We start from the raw sequence: 18,793 nt of genomic DNA on the forward strand, positions 1-18,793 counted from the left end.
AGCAAAAGAAGAAAATGAGAGCCAAGTAAAAGGGGTTTTCCTGTATAGAACCTCATATCTCATGAGATTTATTCACTACCATGAGAACATTATGGGGAGAACCACTCCGATGATTCAGTTATCTCCCAGTGGGTCCCTCCCACAATAGGATAGAATTATAGGAGCTGCAATTCAAGATGAGATTTGGGTGGAGACACAGCCAAACCATGTCACCCTGCTTGAATCAATCTTCCAATTGTGTAAAGTATAATAACTAATATTGACTTTGCGACAAAGTCACAAATTGTCCCAGGGAATGGGCATTCTCTTTTATTTTTTTCCTTCCCCTTACATTTGATAATCACATTTCTTAGATTGATTTTTCTACCAACAGGTTGTGTCCAGGAGCAGGAATAAGGTAGAAGACACCTTGGTATCCTAGTAAGTAAGAGGATATGTGGTCAGAGGTGCTAATTTCTACAGCATGGTGACATTGCCAAGAATGACGAAAAGAGCCCCCACCCGTGGGATAATCTAATTTGATGAGAATAAACTGGGATAGAGTGAGGAGGAGCTGGACTAATTACTTCACTTTGAACAAGGGAACAAAATACTCATAAAATTAACACAAGAAAGAGAGACCATGTAACCTCTGCGGTCAAGTAGTAAAGTGTCATAATAAAGTTTTCCAAATGGTTGTCAGGTAAGACAGAACCAGCTGGTGGGTGTGCATGCCATGGCCTCAGCATCTTCAGAAAGGTTCATCATAGGAAATTGAGCTGCTGGAATGAGGCTTTGGCCACCAGCTCCCCTTTCTAGGCCAATTTCTATTTTCCCAGTAAAAGTCTCACTCCCTGTTACAAAAGAATACTGTTCCAGGTGCATAAAAGGAACAATATTCTTGGTATTATTTTTAATTTGCCTCAAACAACTTCTCAGAAATACAACATAAACATTTAAGAACTACGACAAAGTGGTTCAAACGTCAACAAAGATTTTCTTGAAACCCAGTACAAAGATTACTGGTTCAACACCATATCCCAAAGTGACATCAGCAGGAGATTTGATTGTAAGACTCTACATTCTCAGAGCATTGTTTAGAGTCCTTGGTTTTCCAGCTTTGATGGAGATCTAGAAGGCGTTCAGAAGTCCGTGTGCTTACATTCAGAGCAGGATGAACTTTACAAATTTCAGTTTCCTCCATTAGTGACAGGCCACAGATCCCAAAGTATGCATGCAAAGCATCTGGATGACTGTCTGGCCACTTGGCAAATCCTCCTGCGAGGCAATCTTGAGATGATAAGATGTAATTTCTATTTTTCTCAAAGTTAGTATATTGGAAAATTTTTAGAAGCTTTAGAGTTGCTTCCACCCAAAAAGAGTAACAGCTGTCTACAAGCTTATTAGGGCTTCCATGATAACCATTTTGCTGCCTCATTATACACCACCTCTTTATCCTGTTCAATTCTTTTTCTGAAAAAACTTCTTCTAGTTTACCCATCAGACAGAGTGAGGCAATGCCACAAAAAGTAGATCCTCCATGAGATTCAAGTCCAGCTCCCTGTGCCAGGCCATTGTCATAGGACATACTTCTTCTAATATAGGTGATGGCTTTTTTCACATCCATGCCTGACCAGTTGAGCATATAGCAAATACAGGAAGCACAGTACACAAATCGCATGTCATTTTCACTGCCTTCGGCTACTGCCCAGAAACTCCCATCTTCCAGCTGAAGGGCTCTCAAAGAGTTAAGAAAGTCAGTTACATCTTAGTACTAATGACGGCTGGAACCAGTGTTATTTGCCATTTTAAATTTGTATGTGGATTATGAGGTCTTGTTTTGTCTGGATTTGAATTCCCCATGGTTCCTGGCATAGTCTTGGTTATACTGTGAGATTTTCCAATGATTTACTTCTTTGTCCTTATTGTGCCCACTTGGCTCATGTTTCTACTACTTGTCTAAGGAACTGAGTGGGAGTTGGAGTCAGGAGAACGAGGGCTGTCAAAGTCAACATAAATATGAAATAAAATTCTTTCTTTATTAAGAGAATTTCAAGTTTCAATAGTAAAGCTAAATTAGACCTCGCTGTGTAGTTGTGGTGGCCACTGGCTACTGTCTGGGTAACTTTGGCCTGTACCCCATGCATTGAAGGTGAGGACTTTTAACTTTAACTTGCATCAGTGATGAGATGGCTTCTCAAAAATATAGAAACAAGATAGAACAATATAAAAATTTGCCCTTGGTCATCATTTAACAGACTGTACAAAACTGTTGGGCCCTCTTCTCACAAGTCCACTAGCTGGTGCCCCAGTAGGGACACGGTGTGGTGGGACACTAAACAATTCTTGGCTTAGTCATTTAATATCAATTTCTTATGCACTTACTGCATGTAAAATGCTAAAGAAGGATAAAACTAATACTAAAAAACGTAGGCTGGGCGTGGTGGCTCATGCCTGTAATCCCAACACTTTGGGAGGCTGAGGTGGGCGGATTACGAGGTCAGGAGTTTAAGACCAGCCTGGCCAACATGGTGAAACCACGCCTCTACTAAAAATACAAAAAGTAGCCAGGCCTGATGGTACATGCCTGTAATCACAGCACTTTGGGAGGCTGAGGCAGGTGGATTACAAGGTCAGGAGTTCAAGACCAGCCTGGATCACATGACGAAACCCTGTATCTACTAGAAATACAAAAAGTAGCCAGGCCTGGAGGTCTTTGCCTGTAATCCCAGCTACTCGGGATGCTGAGGCAGGAGAATCACTTAAACCTGGGAGACAGAGGTTGCAGTGGAGCTGAGATCCTGCCATTGCACTCTAGCCTGGGCAACAGGAGCAAAACTCCATCTCAAAAGAAGAAAAAGTAAACAATACTTGAGTTAGTCATTTAATATCAATTTCTTATACACTTACTGCATGTAAAATGCTATAACATATAATGGAGAGCCCATGTCAAATTAAAGGTGACACTTCATTAATACATGTACATAGGTGTACAATCTTTCCCCAAGATTACTGGGACTTCTGAGAGGATAGTAAATTGCTACTTTTTGTCAGAAAGGAAAAAATAAACCATCAATTCAACAATCAGGGATTTAGAAAACACAACCAATTTAATTTCCCTCCACACTTTGAGCAAATCTATCAAATATTAAAAGCATTTTCTTCTTCTTAAGATCTCTTTTTCTTCTCCTTATGCTCCTCTTTTACTTCTGGCCCCAGCACTCTAGTTCTCTCAACCCCAGTATAAATTTGAACAAAAAGCAAAGTCTTGTGTTCTGAAAATCAACATCTGCAGAAAGGAAAAAAAGAAAAATCCAAATTCTGAAGAGCTCTGGAATTTTTCCTTCTAATAGCACCTAATTAGTCATTTAGTTATACTAATGGTCATAGACACTTTCTGAGACATTTGGTTTCAGCTACACTAAGCTTAGGCAGAAAAGCAAGTGATGAATGAGTACTGTGTAAGAAGGGACTGATCAAAGAGTTGTAAATCGCTTTTCTGTACTCACAGAGGCCACTCTCAAAGCATAATCTATATCCCCTCAGATTCTCTTTTATAATGTCTGTGTATCCATCTCCCATTACTATGTTGGTTCTTTTCCCCTCAACAGCAGGCTGAGAGTGGAACTTAATATGAAATCAGACCTTTGCTTTGCTTCTTCCCTTTATTTCTGGTATTGTCTAACTCTCTTATAAGTCTTCCTGGGAGAAGTATCATACACGAATCCTTAGTACTCATACACATTACTCATACACAAATCCTGAGTACAGGCCTCAGTCCTAGGGAGCTTAACATAAGACACTTGGTACCAGAAGTGAACCTAGAAAGCATTTTCTAAGATGGGATTTTGGAGTTGGACTACTCACAGGCATGACGACAATAAGGACCTCATTACTGGCGCTACATGGACTCTTAGTAGCTTTTGCAGGCTGCAGCAGTGTAATTGCTACAACTTCCACCTGCGGTGAAGTGAGGCTGCACTAGTTTATGTAGTAATCTGACACTTGGAAATGAATAAGAGGAAATGGTAGTTGTAAGGACAGTGGAATTGTTTGGTTGTCATTAGGTGTCACTGAAAGAGAAAATTACAAGCTCAAGTCAATCGTTTATCAAATTAAATGGCTTGAATACGTTTGATGCCATTTAAATGGACACTCGTCTTCTGTAGCTGAAGGACTAATTGTGCTGAAGATCTGAACTGGGGCTTAATTTTAAGAGATTTTTAGGGAAGGTGAATTTTCATTCTCAGCAATCTGCAATAGCAAAGTCAGGGTCCTGATAAATAAGGGCCCTGACAATGAAACTTGAGATAGAAATACATGGGTAGATGTACTTGACCATTTTTAACCCCTATATTTCATTGAATGCTATGGGCCTGCCTTCAGAATGCACCAAATCCTGCTCAGTAGAGGACAGAATTCTCTTCTTGCTTGTTTAATATGCTTTGAAAGTCTTGTCTTCTACAGATGTACTCTCAATTTCCCTCCAGGCCATCAGATCAATTGCCAGGTTCAGTTGTCAACATAATTCAAATGGGAAAATGCCATCCTTTCTAAGGGAGCATGAGAGTTATTCAGCAAGAGAGCTTTAGAGCCTGGTTTACATGTACTAGCAGATAAGTGAACGATGTAGTTCTGAGGTAGCTCTTGAGGGTGCTGAACCTGTGTGTGTTTGTGTGTGCACATACACATGCACAAATACAGAGCTAGATAAAAGAGAGTTTATCAATAAGGGTGCACTCCCCTGCAGCTCAGAATTTAATTAATTCCTGGCTAGGGCCTCTAAAGCTAATTCTGAAACACTGCTAGACTCGCTCAAAATTTAAAAAGGTAGGGGAGCCAGACTACCCTGAGAGTATTACAGATGAACATACATAAAACCAGAGAATCTACCTGCTGACTGTGTTTCTATAACAGTCCTAGAAGAAACTTGGTGTAACAAGATGAAATGAAAAAATCTCAACAAGTGGTAAACAATATTTAAGACATGGCAGAAGAAAAGATCAATGAATTTGAAGCCATAGCAATAGAAACTATCCAAACTGAATATATAGAGAAAAAAGACTGAATATTAAAGAAAACATCGGTGGCTATGGGAAATTATCAAGTTGCCTTGATGCAAGGCAGGTTCTTGGCTTTGCCTGGAAGGAATTCTAGAGCAAGCTGGTGGCAGAAGGAAACAGCTTTATTGAAGCAGCGGCAATATTACAGCTCTGTGACTGCTCCTATGGAGCGGAGCTACCCCACGCTCAAGGTGCTGAGAGTCGCAGCCTAGGGAGTAGTTTTGCAGTCATGTTTATAACCATTTTAATGACATGCTAATTAAGAGATGGGTTTTTCAGGAATAGGAAATGGGCAGTAACTTCCAGTTGTTGCCATGGCAATGGTAAACGATAACGGCACTGGTAGGCATTCAAGCGGAGAGGGGTTTTCTGTGCCTCTACCCAGTTTCAGTTAGTCCTCAGTTTCGTGTAGAGTCAAGTCCCGCCTGCCTACTAACTCAGCCTGATTCCCCTATAATAGGCTCTCAGGAAGTCAGACAGGACAGAGTGAAGAACCACAAAACACCTCAAGTAGGAAAAATACAAAGAAAGTCATATCAAGCTACATCACAATTAGATTTTTGATAATCAGTGAAAAAGCGGATTTCAGAAGCATCCCGGGGACAAGAGAAAGTAGGCTAAACTAAGTGGATATGAGATAGGACTTACTATACATTACCGGTAAAGCACTAGGCAAGCAAGAAACTCTTAAAGGAAAAATATTCTATAGAATACTGATTGGCTTGAGTATCTTTGGTGACATTTAAATGAATCCTCATCTTCTGCAGCTGAAAGACTAATTGTGCTGAAGATTTGGACCAGGGCTTAATTTTAAGAGAATTATAGGAGAGGTGAAATTTTAACTCTTAGCAGTCTGCAATAGTAAAGTGAGGGCCCCGAGAAAGGCCCAGCAAAAATATCTCTCAATCATGAAGGCAAAGTAATAACTCTTATAGAGGAAAAAGTAGCTAAGAAAATTTGTTACCAGTAGACCCACAGTAAAATAAATAATTAAAAGAGTTCTTCTATAAGAAGGAAATAATACTAGATGGAAATTTAGATTTACACCAAGGAAAGAGCAATAGAAATTGTTACTATGGGACTAAATATTAAAAACAAATTTTATCTTCTTTAAAAAATTTTTGAACAGATTATTGATTGTTTGGACTAAAAATAATTCTATGCAATTTACAACATCTATAGAAGTAAAATCTATGTTACAAATAATTGAAAAACTTGTACCTTGAAAGTTCTCAAAATATACATGAAATAGACTAATATCATGAGAAAGTTTAAAAATATGTATATAAGAAATATGAGAGCAGCAGTTATAAATAAAACAAAGCATAGCGCAAAAGCCATTAGTACAGTTAAAAAATACAGAGTAAAAATCAACAATTTACAAGAAATTAAGGCAGGGAAAAAATAAATGAATAATAGGTAAAATAAGCTTAAAACAGTTAAACAAATAGCAATATGGTAAATCCAATCATATGATAGCTGTATTAAATATGAATGTTCTAAATATTTGAATTGTAAGGAAGACTTTGTTTCACTTGATAACTAAAACAAGAACTATGTATTCTCTTCAAGAGATAATTTTTAAATATAAGGGCATTGATAGGTTTTAATTAAAAGGCTTAAAAACAGTGAAACATACAAACACAATGTCTTTCTTGTGGGCTATTGCTGTATTATTTTTGGAGAGAGGTGTATGAAGACCAGTTACATCCTGCAGATTATAGCAATAGGGGCTGATAGCTCATCTTGCTAAATTTCCTCTTGAAATTTTTACTCAGAAATAGTGCCCAATGATCGTTTAGAAAATGTTTCACAGCATGCAATAAACGTAATGGGAGAAGTAAGTGGATTTCAGTGGCACCAGTGGTAGACTGGAGGGGATGCTAGTTCTGTCTTGCTCCTACTCCCTCAGAGCCATTTTACGGTTTCTGTAAGTCCACTCTCAGCTTTTACGTGCTCTGCTTCGCTATGGCTCATCTTTGTGACTTTCTTGAGAAGGCTGACCTTGGGCTACTAGAGCCTCCAGACTTGCAGGCTCATAACAAGGGTTCCTGGAAGCTTTTATCTGACTGGCATCTCTTAGTCACTGTCTGAAAGGTCAATGAAATCTCAACCTCTTTGCCTGAAAATGGGGAAAATCCTGAGTTGTAAATCTATTCCAGAGTACACAATGAGGTCAATCAGGTTGTTTGTTTGTTTTTTGTTGTTGCTGTTTTCTTTTTTGTTTTGCCAAAGATCAAATATTTTCCTGGTTTTTCTCCCTGGGAGCATGTTCTTAAATTATCACTTGCACACAAATTCTCATCTTAGGGTCTGTCTCTGGAGAATCCAATGTAGGACACCACTATTTTCATTTTTTCACACCTCTTTGATTAACATTGTCTGTGATATGTGCATATTACACTTTTTAAAAATCAATTAGGGTTTTAAAATAACTGATTTAGTTCAAAATAACTGGTGGAAGTCCTCCTTTGGAGGTATCCTTTTAGTCCTCATTCTGAATAAGTCACCTCTAGAGAACTGGCACAGATAGAAAGGTCAGGATTAATTTATTTTTCTCTGAAGAAACTGTTTAAAATTGTGTGTGTGTGTGTGTGTGTGTGTGTGTGTGTGTGTGTGTACATACACATAGGGTTAGAGACTTAGAGGGAGAAGCAGAGGAGAGAGAGAATGAGCTAGAGAGAAGAACAATCACCAGTCAGACAGGGATGTATAGACAGCATCTCTCCTTTCAATGCATTTCAACATACATTTATTCACCTCTAACATACGTGTGGGATAATGATGAATAAGTCACTCTCTATCTTCTGAGAGCTCATGGTTAATGGAGAAAAGATACATAACCTTTGGTAATTCTAAGCCCAACCTTTGGTAACTGTAATCCAGGGCGCTCTGTGAAGTGTTCTAATGAAGATAAAAATTCCCTGGTACCCAAGATAATGGAGAAATAGTAGTCAATGTGTGATTCCTAGAGGATACTTAAGAATATGGAATTTAATATGACCTTGAATTCCAAAGCAGTTTTTTCCCCCAAGAGTGAGGCTAAAAAGGCCTCAAAAGCTGTGGTTTTATACTTACCACATGTCAAGTAAAAATTTTTATGGAGTTCTTATTTGCAACTGATATTTCATAATAGCTGGTGTGAAGATTTATCAAGATTGTTGAGTCATTTCCTGAGTTTGTGGTGTGACTGTAAAATAATGACATTGATTTATTTAAAAACATAGGCCATGATTTGTGTAAAAATAGGTATTTCCTGTGCACAAAAATTCTTAATCTCTTGGATTATTCCTGTCTTCTCTGTAAAACGGGGTTTATAATACCTTTCTTACAAATATTGGAGCTGTGCTTTATTTAAAGTCCCTAGTGTGATCCCTGTATAAGAGATTCTCAGTAATTATTTTCTGTGATTCCATTATGAGGTACACCATTCCCAGGGTTAATGAACAGTAAGTTATTTTTTAGAGAATTATCAAGAAATAAAACCAATTTCTACACATCAGTGATGTGCCAAGTCATACTATAGCCTGAGGCAGAAGAAAAAGACAGTAATAGGGATTCTGTTTCCATTTAAAAATTTTTATGTATTATTCAAGATTGTTTTTGCATTAATGTTGATTTAAAAGTGTTGGATTAAGACATGAGTTCGATTATTGGCTTTTTTGTAAGTTTCTTAAATGTGCCCCTGAGACAAGTGCCTCACTCACCTCACCTTAGTTCTAGGGTCAAACACATTCTCCTTATCTTATTGATGTTTCTGCTCTTGTATTGGAAGTCATGCTGTGCTGCCTAGATTTCCCTGGCTAGGGGTTAGAGCAACCAGTCCCATGGAGGCTGAGAGCTCCTGGCAGCTCACACTGCTACTGAGTTCCTTCCAGATATTGCCCTTAACTAATGGTAGCTGCCTTGTCTAGATCATGCTGCCCGTCTCAGGGGCACCACATACAGTGACTGGTAGGTGTGGGACAAAAAGGTAAAGCCCCCTTGTCCCAGGTTCAGAAGACTCTAAAGGGTTATCAAAAGTCGCTAGAAGATTGTTTGAGGCTTTTGTTGTGGCTTCTTCCCAGCATAACTTTTCCCTTTGCTCAATTTTACTTCTTCCACTTCCCCAGAAGAGTTGATTCCAAGAGCATTCTCTGATACATTTCCTGGCACCCAGATCCATCCCAGAATCTGACTCCCAGGAACAAAAGTTGTGACAGTTGTGACCAGGAGTGGTCAGAAAGAGGTCTTAAGATGGGATTTCAGAGCTGAAGAACCCACATGCAGGCTGCAGTGAGGACCCAGTACCTTCACTGGTGTTATATGCAGCATAGATAGGCCCTGGCACAAGATAGCAATATATTATACGTTTTACCATCAGGGGGAAACTGAGATGGAATTTCTGTGAAAAGAAACACACTAGGAGGTGTAATATACCTGCTACTTGATAAATACTGGGAAATAGAAATTAGAAGTACAATGTTACTGGATGCAATAGATAATCTGAAGAAGATAATAAAAGGCTGAGGGTGGTTCATTAGTAATTAAAAATTGAAATGAAAGCCAGAGGACCTCCTTGTAAGTATTTATAGATATTCATATATCCTACAGCTAGAGGGAAAAAAAAAGAGGACAGTCAAAGGCCTTACTCAGAAGACTAATGGAGCTTCAGAGAGGGTGGAGGGTTCTCAGGCCTGGAAGGTCTGCTAACCCAGGGTCAGGATCCTGATTGGGAAGAAATAAGACTTTAAGGAGTAGGATTAGGCTGATGAGCAAAAAAAATGTTGATTCCTAGATTTCCTCTAATTCTCTATGCCTACAGAAGGGTACTGCTTTTCCCTATTACTCCATACCTTCACCCTCTACACTGAAGATTATTCAGAAGCCTCTGCCTTGCTTGATATGGTTTGACTGTATCCCCACCCAAATCTCATCTTGAATTGTATCTCCCACAAATCCCACGTGTCATGGGAGAAACGTGGTGGGAGGCAACAGAATTATGGGGGCAGGTCCTTCCTGCACGGTTCTCGTGATGGTGAATGAGTCTCGTGAGATCTGATGGTTTTAAAAATGGGAGTTTCCCTGCACAAGCTTTTCTCTTGTCTGCCACCATGTTGGATGTGTCTTTCACCTTCCACCACGATTGAGGCCTCCTCAGCCATGGGGAACTGTAAGTCCACTAAACCTCTTTCTTTCGTATATTGCCCAGCCTTGGGTATATCTTTGTTGGCGGTGTGAAAACAGACTAACGCAGTGTTAGACAGCACTTCCATTCTTGGCCACCAAATAAATAGCCAAAGTTAATTCACAACATGATGTACCCAGAAGTTTCTGGGGTTGTTAAGGGAGAAAGAGATTATGAAAAGAACTGCAAGGCCTAGCAAACATACACAGGGTTTGGGAGAGTATATTTGGAACTAGACTCTGACGGTGTGAAATAAAGCATGGTAGAATATAGTTCCACCTTGGGAGATTCGACTTGGGAGAGTTTCTTGATATGAAGCTTCTGTCTTGGGATTTGAAGCAAGCAAGGGCTCTCACTGAATGAAGAAGAAATGCCAGAATTTTTGTGGAAGAAGACAGATGAAGGAATCAAAAGACATAGAGAAGTGGACTTAGAATTACATACTATGTAAATCTTGAAAATCCACTAGAGGAATGTTTTTCCATGGGAAAACTTGAAAGATCAGCCATGTTTCAAAGCAATAAGGAGTGTGCTGCTGAACAGAGAACCAGTGTCACTGAGAAGCTCAGAGGTCACTATCCTCTCCTGCCCTGAGTTACTACATAGTCTGAAGAGATGTAAGTCACCTGGGCATTCCCACAGAGCATCACAGTAATAGATTTATTGATGACATCATGCAAATCAGACCAGATAAGAAGTGACAAGTTCACTAGAGGACTTGGTAAAAGACATGCACTTTAGAGAGTGGGACGGAAAAACCAAGACTATTTGGAAACTTGCTACATCAGTCAATTATTTAGGGATCCAATGAGCCATGGCAGGAAATCACCTTCAAAGTAAAGGACACTATTGCATCTCACAATGTCGAAAGAAGCAGCACATGAAGAAGGAAGCACAATGCCTGGTAGACCTTTCAGCAGTTGCATTTTGGGAACACTGCACTGACAAGCATATTGGGGCATATGAAAGGCATCAGGAAAACACTGTAGTAGAACCAGGGTCTGGTGCAAGCAGCCCTGCTGCCTGTTCTCTATGACGTGAAAGGCCCTGTGTATTAGAAATGACTGTGTTAGGAAAAGATGCAGGAGGAATTTCCAGCAAGGCTAAGTAGGAGATTCACAATGTGACAGTGTAGTGTTTTGGAGCATGACCAGGTAATCTGCAGTAATGTATTAAGCTTTTAAAAACAGCCCTTGGCAAGCAACTGAACCCTAATAGATACAGGATATCTGATAATGAGACATTAAAGTCCATTCTGGCAGAAGTGTTCACCATGAGCTGGGTTCAGGTACACCCTCCAAGCCACAAGGACATGAAGGTCCAGCAATAATACACACTGAGATGGAAGTGGTACATCCAGAGCTGGGCATGAGCAGAGGTATGGGGCACAGGTAAACTGCAGGCAGCCTAGACTCCTGTATTATTCACCACTATTGCCCCGGTGCCTTTCTATCAGTCCCTGCTTGTGGCCGCATGAGAGGTCTCCATATTCTCTGATAGATAAGCATGAAATCCAAGCTTAGTTACTGTGTACAATCAAGCAGACTAAATGACTTGGCCAAATGATATCAGTCAGCCTCTGTAATTGGCCACCCCAGGGCTGTCACCATAAACTCTTGAACCAAGTAGCCATGGTAGCAGGCATGGAAGCAATGTCTGGGGCCAACAGCTTGAGCTCCCATTTACAATGCCTGCTCTAACTAATCTAGATGCTGAATGTCAAACTGTCCAGATAGAGACAATACTGAGTAGGACACCATCCTTTGAGAAAAACTAACTACTTACCTGGTGCCAAGTGTGTCAATTTATCCTCTTTCAATCTGTAAAGGGTAGTAAGCCTGCTTGACGTTGAGAGTGGATACTCCCTCCCCATCTCCCTCCTCACAGGCCTCTACCTTCTCCCGCTGGATGAGAAGGAAGGTAAAGAGAGATAAAATAACAAAGAACTGGAATGTGTGGTCAAGCAGCTTGCTGATGTTACTGACCAGGCCATAATGAGGCCCAAGGACTGGGAAGATATCTCCCTTTTCAGTTCCCAGCATCTAAGCTATCTATAAGCCTTGAAAGTGTTGCAAAGAATGTTATCACTACTGGTCAGAGCCCGGAACTGGGTCACGTCCTCCATATTTACACGACCCAGACCCCCTCTTGGAAATACCTCTTCCACCTAATAATTTACTGCCTTCGTCTTCTCTCCAAGAGTCCCCTCTCCTGCCTACTCCTGTGCACGCCGCATATAAACTAGCAAATCAATGAAGCCAAAGATCGTGGGGTCAATTGGCCAATGGGCAGTGACACAGTTTCCCCTCCATTTCCCCCTTATAGTTGTAAACCTATAAAAAGGAAAAGAAGCTGCTCCTCAGGGAGCTCAGTCATTAAGGCATTAGCCTGCCACAGCTCATGGCTGAATAAAAAGCTCCTTCTTTTCTCAGTTCATTGTTCGAGAGGTTTTGTCTGCTGTCACTCCTGCTACAATGTGAATAGGTTTTCTTTTTTCACATGTAAGGAATAGGTTTAATTTTGGGGCCCATGGACTCTCCCTTAGCCAGTACTACTGCAATAAATGTGACAAAATATGTGATTCACCACTGTGGGATTCCAGGTGAGACTGCATTAGAGGAAGGGTCCTACTTTTCAGCAAAGGAGATGCAGCAGTGCACATATGACCAAGCTAGCCATTGCTTCAATTACAAACACATCACCAGAAGTTGCTGGTCTGCCAAAGTGATGAAACAGCTTGTTGAGGGTATAGCTGAACCCCCAGCTGGGAGTGAACACCTTGTGAGGGTAGGCACCATCTTCTAAGATGATACATATCTTCTAAATTATTGCTTTTTATCTTGCACAATGTCTCTAACAGCTACAGTCCATGGGTCTGGTAAGTAAGAGGTAGAAATAGTGGTGGTCCACCACGGAATCCCTCCCAGTGATCCACGTGGAACAGTTTGTTTTCTGTCTTCCCAATCTTGGGCTCTGAAGGTTTAAAAGCCTTGGCTGTCAGAGAATTAATGCATCAAAAAAGGAATAACTAAGAGAACCATTGAATTGTAAGCTATGACTACATCCCCATTACTTTGGGCCCCCTGAACTGAGGGACAAGCAGGACAGGGAAGGTGGTGTCACCATTACAAGGGTAATGAATATGATCATTGGGAGAAAGTAGAGATAATTTTCTACCATGAAGATAAATAAAAATATGATCTACATTTTTGTCTCTTGATACCAGTGTGGGCAGTTAATAGACAAGAGCAATAGCCAGAGTCTGAGAAGGGTCTTAAGCTCTTAGGAATACAGAACTGGGTTCCCTGACTGGTAAGCAATTGAGACAAAGAGGAATCTAGAATCCATAGTAAAAAAGGAGGTGATGGCCAGCCATGGTGGTTCATGCCCATAATCCCAATACATTGGGAGGCCAAGGTAGGAGGATTGCTTGAGGGTAGGAGTTCAAGACCAGACTGGGCAACACAGCAAGACCCTGTCTTAAAAAAAAAAAAAAACATAAAGAAAGGAGGTGATGAGAGCAGTTGTGGCCTCAAGGCAGGAGGTAGTAGCAGGGGTAACTTGTCCTATCCTTCCTCTTGAAATTTACTTTAAGGAAAGATGTCACTTGAACCTTGAAGAAGTGGCTTCCAGATGTATATGAAGCAAGTGAATCCAAGTGACTCACAGGAAAAGCTGCTGTGTATGCTGCATGACACCTTCAAATCCACCTGCTTCATAACTGAAGCTCTTATTTCTCCGACTGCACGTGGTTTTGGAGACTAATATTTTACAAATGTACCCTCCAGATCTTGCCTTTGGCTGAACAGAAAAACCTTTCCCAGCATCTTCTCTGGGGGCAAATATGGAGATATACAGGTCCAACACAGCCATATCTAAATTTACAAAAACTCCAGAGAGTGTTTCCAATCTCAGGGTTCCCCTTAAGATCAGCTGAGTCCTTTGTTAAGACTGCATCACAATCAACTTTCTCCCTAACAATTCTGCTTCCTTCACTTCTTCCATAGGTGTCGATCTCGAGACCTTTCCTTAAAATCTTTTCCAGGGTCTACTTCCTGGTGCCCTGACTTTTGACAGCTTCCCTCCCCAAACTAAGCCATCCCCACCTTAAAACTCACTCTTCTGCTGTCTCCTAACCCACTTGCATATAGGCTGAATTCGCTAAAATTCCTGATTTTATTCACTACCTTCCCACTAAGTGGAGACTCGTTTTTAATCTGTGGTACTGATTTTGCTTTCTCTGTTCAGCAAACTTGCCCTTTGCAATTAATTCCAAGGTTGTAGTCCCTGTGTCCAAGTGAAAGTAAAAACATGGTCGCATTATTTGCCTGTTTCAATAATGTCAAACCTCTTGCACCTGATGTTTGATGGATTTTTTTTTTAATTGAGAAGCATTTGAATTGAGAAGACCTGAGACTTCTAAATGTACTTGTCACTGCTGAGGCATCATCCTCAAAGACAGCATGAGCTGAGGATGCACAGAGGGCATACTACCTAAGTAAGATGAACATGAAGAGGCATTTTGGAATTCCGTTTTATGCGTTAGAAAATAAATAAGCCCAGTTCAACCTATATGGGAGAAATCAGGGGAAAAGAGGAAAAGTATAGCCTGCAGTCTACTCACAAGGGTCATTCCCAGGGTTTTTCATCTTGAAAATATTTTTTTAAAACTATTAATTTCTCCAGAGGAGTCTCTTGCTGTTACCCAGGATGGGAATACCAGCAATCGTGGCTGACATCTTTTCTCATACGGCGTTTAGTAAAATTAAACTGCCATTCTTCGTTTCTCCTGATGGCTTCAGTACTGTACACATTTCGCAGAGAGGTTTTTTTTTCCTCTCTTTTCATTAATATTGAAGAAGGTCTTGGTGGGTTTAAAGCCCTTATTTTCAGATTGGCATCTTGAGATGAGACCTAGGATACTGAGGTAAAGACATCAGGACAAGTGAAGGCTGGCAGCATAAATGAAGAACACATTTTCTCCCTTTAATGACTTGGAATAGTCTCTAAGTATAAAATGCTTGTGAGAGGTTCAAGACCAAAGTTGGCTTCATTCTTGCTGAGGGATAGACCTGTGAACTATGTCCCAGGATAATACCAAACAGACTGGAGATGAGGAGTGATCTTCATACCAGACAGGTAGGGTTGCTAGCAAGACAGTTACTCACCCAGGTGATCACATATCCAAACTGCTCCCCCAGGGGCATTCCTGGAGGAAGCATTGTGTCACCCTTCTTACTGTTTCCGTTGCTGAAGCTACATCACAGAGTGTGTTTCATGGATTCAGGACCTGACACAGCCCTCGAATCAACTGGACTCTCCAAATATAACAACATGGTGTAGAAATTGTTGAAGCTGCCATTGCCCTCACTCACCTTCTCACAGCAAATCACCCATCCAGCTTGATTTTGATTAAATCATCAATTAGGCTAGCTTGCTGTGGAGGGTCTCCTCATTCAATTTCTTAGTCTTTTCTTACCTCTTATTTTCTCATTTATATAGACTCCTAAAGCACTCATACTGCATCCCTTAGGCCCAGCCCAGATTCACATTCTGTTCTTTCTCTAATATTATTATTCTTAGTTCAAACCCATATCCCTTCACCCTACTAATAGCTAAATTTACATTCCCTAATTAGGTTCAGAAAGTTCTGTGGCTATCAATCAGTCACCTGTCCTTAGAAACAAGTTTACTTAGCTCAGAGTTAGAAAAAAGCAAACTAATAAAAGAGATTCAGCTGGAGATAAGAATGAAGTTTTATCATTTTTGGAATATTTACCTTTTAAAGGAGGGTATGGAATAAACCAAGACTACATTCCCTGAAAACGTACTTGTGTCTTATTCATGTTTCTGTGCCCCTGTGTTTTCAATAATGCCTTGAATAAGTGGAGGGTTCAAATAAATTTAAATTCACTGCAATCAAATGGAATTAATGTTACTGAATGGAACTCTATATTCCGTGTAGCTGCTTGTCTTTGTAGTTAAAATCAGAAAGACTCAGAATCTGATTTTAGCTGCCATATAGTTGGGGAAATAATGCCACACTCCTCTTTCAATTTCCTCATCTATAAAATGGGCATAACAATATAATAATATAAAATGGGCAGAATAATATGTGGGGTTTGCATGAGATATTCGTAATGTGTTATGCATAAAACATTCACATAGGTAATGCATGCTAATAATAGTCACAATAATAGGAATAATAATACAAATAATTATTTCCTTCTCTTGTGACTGTGAACTTAGGGTCAATTTAGTGGGTCAGTCCTCAACTATTTCTTTGATTCATTTGAAGTGCAAAAAACCCTAGAATTTCTAATATGTAAAATCCCATTATTATTTTCTTTCTAAAAATAATCCAAGGGAGTGAGATCATTGTGTATGAATCTTATTAAAATAGAGAAGTTGGCAAACTTTTCCTGTAAAGACCTAGACAGTAAATAATTTAGGTTTTGAAGGCAACAAATAGCCTCCGCCATAAATATTCACCTCTGCCATTGAGCCATAAATAAATGGGCATGGCTGTAGTCCAATAAAACTTTATTTACAACAACAGGAAGTGACCTGAAGGAAGTGAAGCCAAAAGAAAGTACTGAGTTAGTGAAATTCACCATTGAGTGATGCCTCATTTGAGTGACTTTCAAGGGCTTGTTTTCCATCCAGCATCCAGGGGATTCCACTCTATCCTTATAATAAACTGTACATACATGCTTAACAACAACAACAAAAACTATACACACACACACACACACAAGTGTGGATTTGGTCTCTGGGTTATTGTTTGCATAGAGCCTCTGGGGTCACAGTGGAATACATGAATCAGGGTTGATTCACTATAATTCCCATTAAGGGCTGACGGGTGGAACTCTAGAAAAAGGCCATCCTCTTCCCACACAGAGGTGACCTAGTTGTATCAATAAATAAATGCTTGGCACAGAGGCCAGTAAGATATCAATTGCAAGACAATCCCAGGACATGTAGCAGGACATGCAGCCAAGGTAAATGGATTCAACAACTAACTTCAGTATCTCAATCTAGTGTTTTCAAGTTGTGTTTCTTTGTCGGGAAAATGCTTGATTAGAAAATCAGTTAATGTCCTGGGCCTCCAGTTTTAGTCTATTGGACCTTAAATGGAAAAGAAAGAGTAGAAAGGATTTGCTTTTCTCCACAGATACAAATGAGCGAGAATCTAGGGCGGAAAATATTGTCTTTGATTTTTGATGTGCATTGTCTCATACCCAGTGCCTTCTTTCACACAGGCTATTTATAGGATGTGTCCACAGCCGACTTAAATATGACACAAAATCAGTGACTGCGAGAGGCTCACCCCACTGAGGAAGAGAGGAAGACTGGAAGAGAGGGAAACCTGAATTTCAACCAGGTTACCACTGAAAGATTACATGGGAAAGCTCTGACCAGGCCACCAAGCTCCCTGATCTTTTCCTCCAGCCTTTCAGTCTAAGTAAAAACAATGCAGACTTCAAAACAAGTCTAGCAGTTCCCACTTCCAAGGAGACACCAGACTTTTTTTTAAAAAAGAGAAATTTAATGGCAGAAACTGTCACCAACTAAGATAATTAAAATGATCAAGCACCCAGAATAGAATCTTCAATACTGAACAATATTCTAGTCTCTGACCCATCACAAAAACCTAACAGAAGGACCAGATTGTTTTAAAAATTCACTTCTCAATGATTATTTATACATAAACTTACACCAGTTCAATCTGAGTCTGATGATAATAGGACAAACATAATTATAAATTGCTCCACCTTCATGAGCACATCAATAGTTTAATTTGCATATGACTAAATGACAGTATGTGGATTGTTTTTTTCCTTTTAAAATTTGAGGCTGAGGTTGGCAACACAAATTGCCAAACGAAACCAGATTGCAGAAGCCAGTCTATCAGAGCTTTCAGAAAATCATAAGGGACATTAAACTTGAATGAACATTACAAGAGCTAAAACTCAGCTTGAATTGATGCATGTTCATTTCAATTGCATTTGATTATTCTTGGTATGTTATTACTATGTTCATAACTGTTGCGATATTTCAGTACAGAGTCATTTCTGCCCAAATGTAATATGGCTTGAAATCAAGAATGCCAACAATGGTTTGCATTGAGCACCCATTTTAGAGGCAATTCCTCAGGCAGTATTTCATTCTGGAAGCTCAAAGCAATATGTTGGTCAGAAACTGAACACTTGTAATTGGAGAGAAAGATCTCGTGGGAAAGAAACACTGAATTTAAGTGTAAGCATTATCTTTCATAATGGCATGTTCATGGCTGCTTCTGCAACTACAGAATGTACCAGGCCCTTGGACAAGGTGCTGTCTCTGCTGTAAACACCTCCCTTACTTTAGTCTCCCTGGCAAATTCTTCCTCTTCATTCAAGTTTCACCTCGAATAGATATTCCTTTTGATTTCTCCATGTAGGGTTGATTATAAAAATGTATAAATCATAATGATAGCTTATAACATTTATTATTTTCATGTGTGTAAACTTATAAGGTTTATTTATAATGTGGCATTTTAATGCAAATTCAAATATGGATTTTAATATTCTGTCTACATACC

At 39.8% G+C, this 18,793-nt stretch overlaps 1 pseudogene; it reads right to left on the bottom strand.

Moving 5' to 3' along the window:
- Nucleotides 1–938: 938 nt before the first annotated feature.
- Nucleotides 939–14,082, bottom strand: LOC100402761 (geranylgeranyl transferase type-1 subunit beta pseudogene; annotated as a pseudogene).
- Nucleotides 14,083–18,793: the final 4,711 nt, after the last annotated feature.

The sequence above is a fragment of the Callithrix jacchus genome, chromosome 12 (genome assembly GCF_049354715.1).
Source record: "Callithrix jacchus isolate 240 chromosome 12, calJac240_pri, whole genome shotgun sequence".
NCBI classification, from domain to species: Eukaryota; Metazoa; Chordata; class Mammalia; order Primates; family Cebidae; genus Callithrix; species Callithrix jacchus.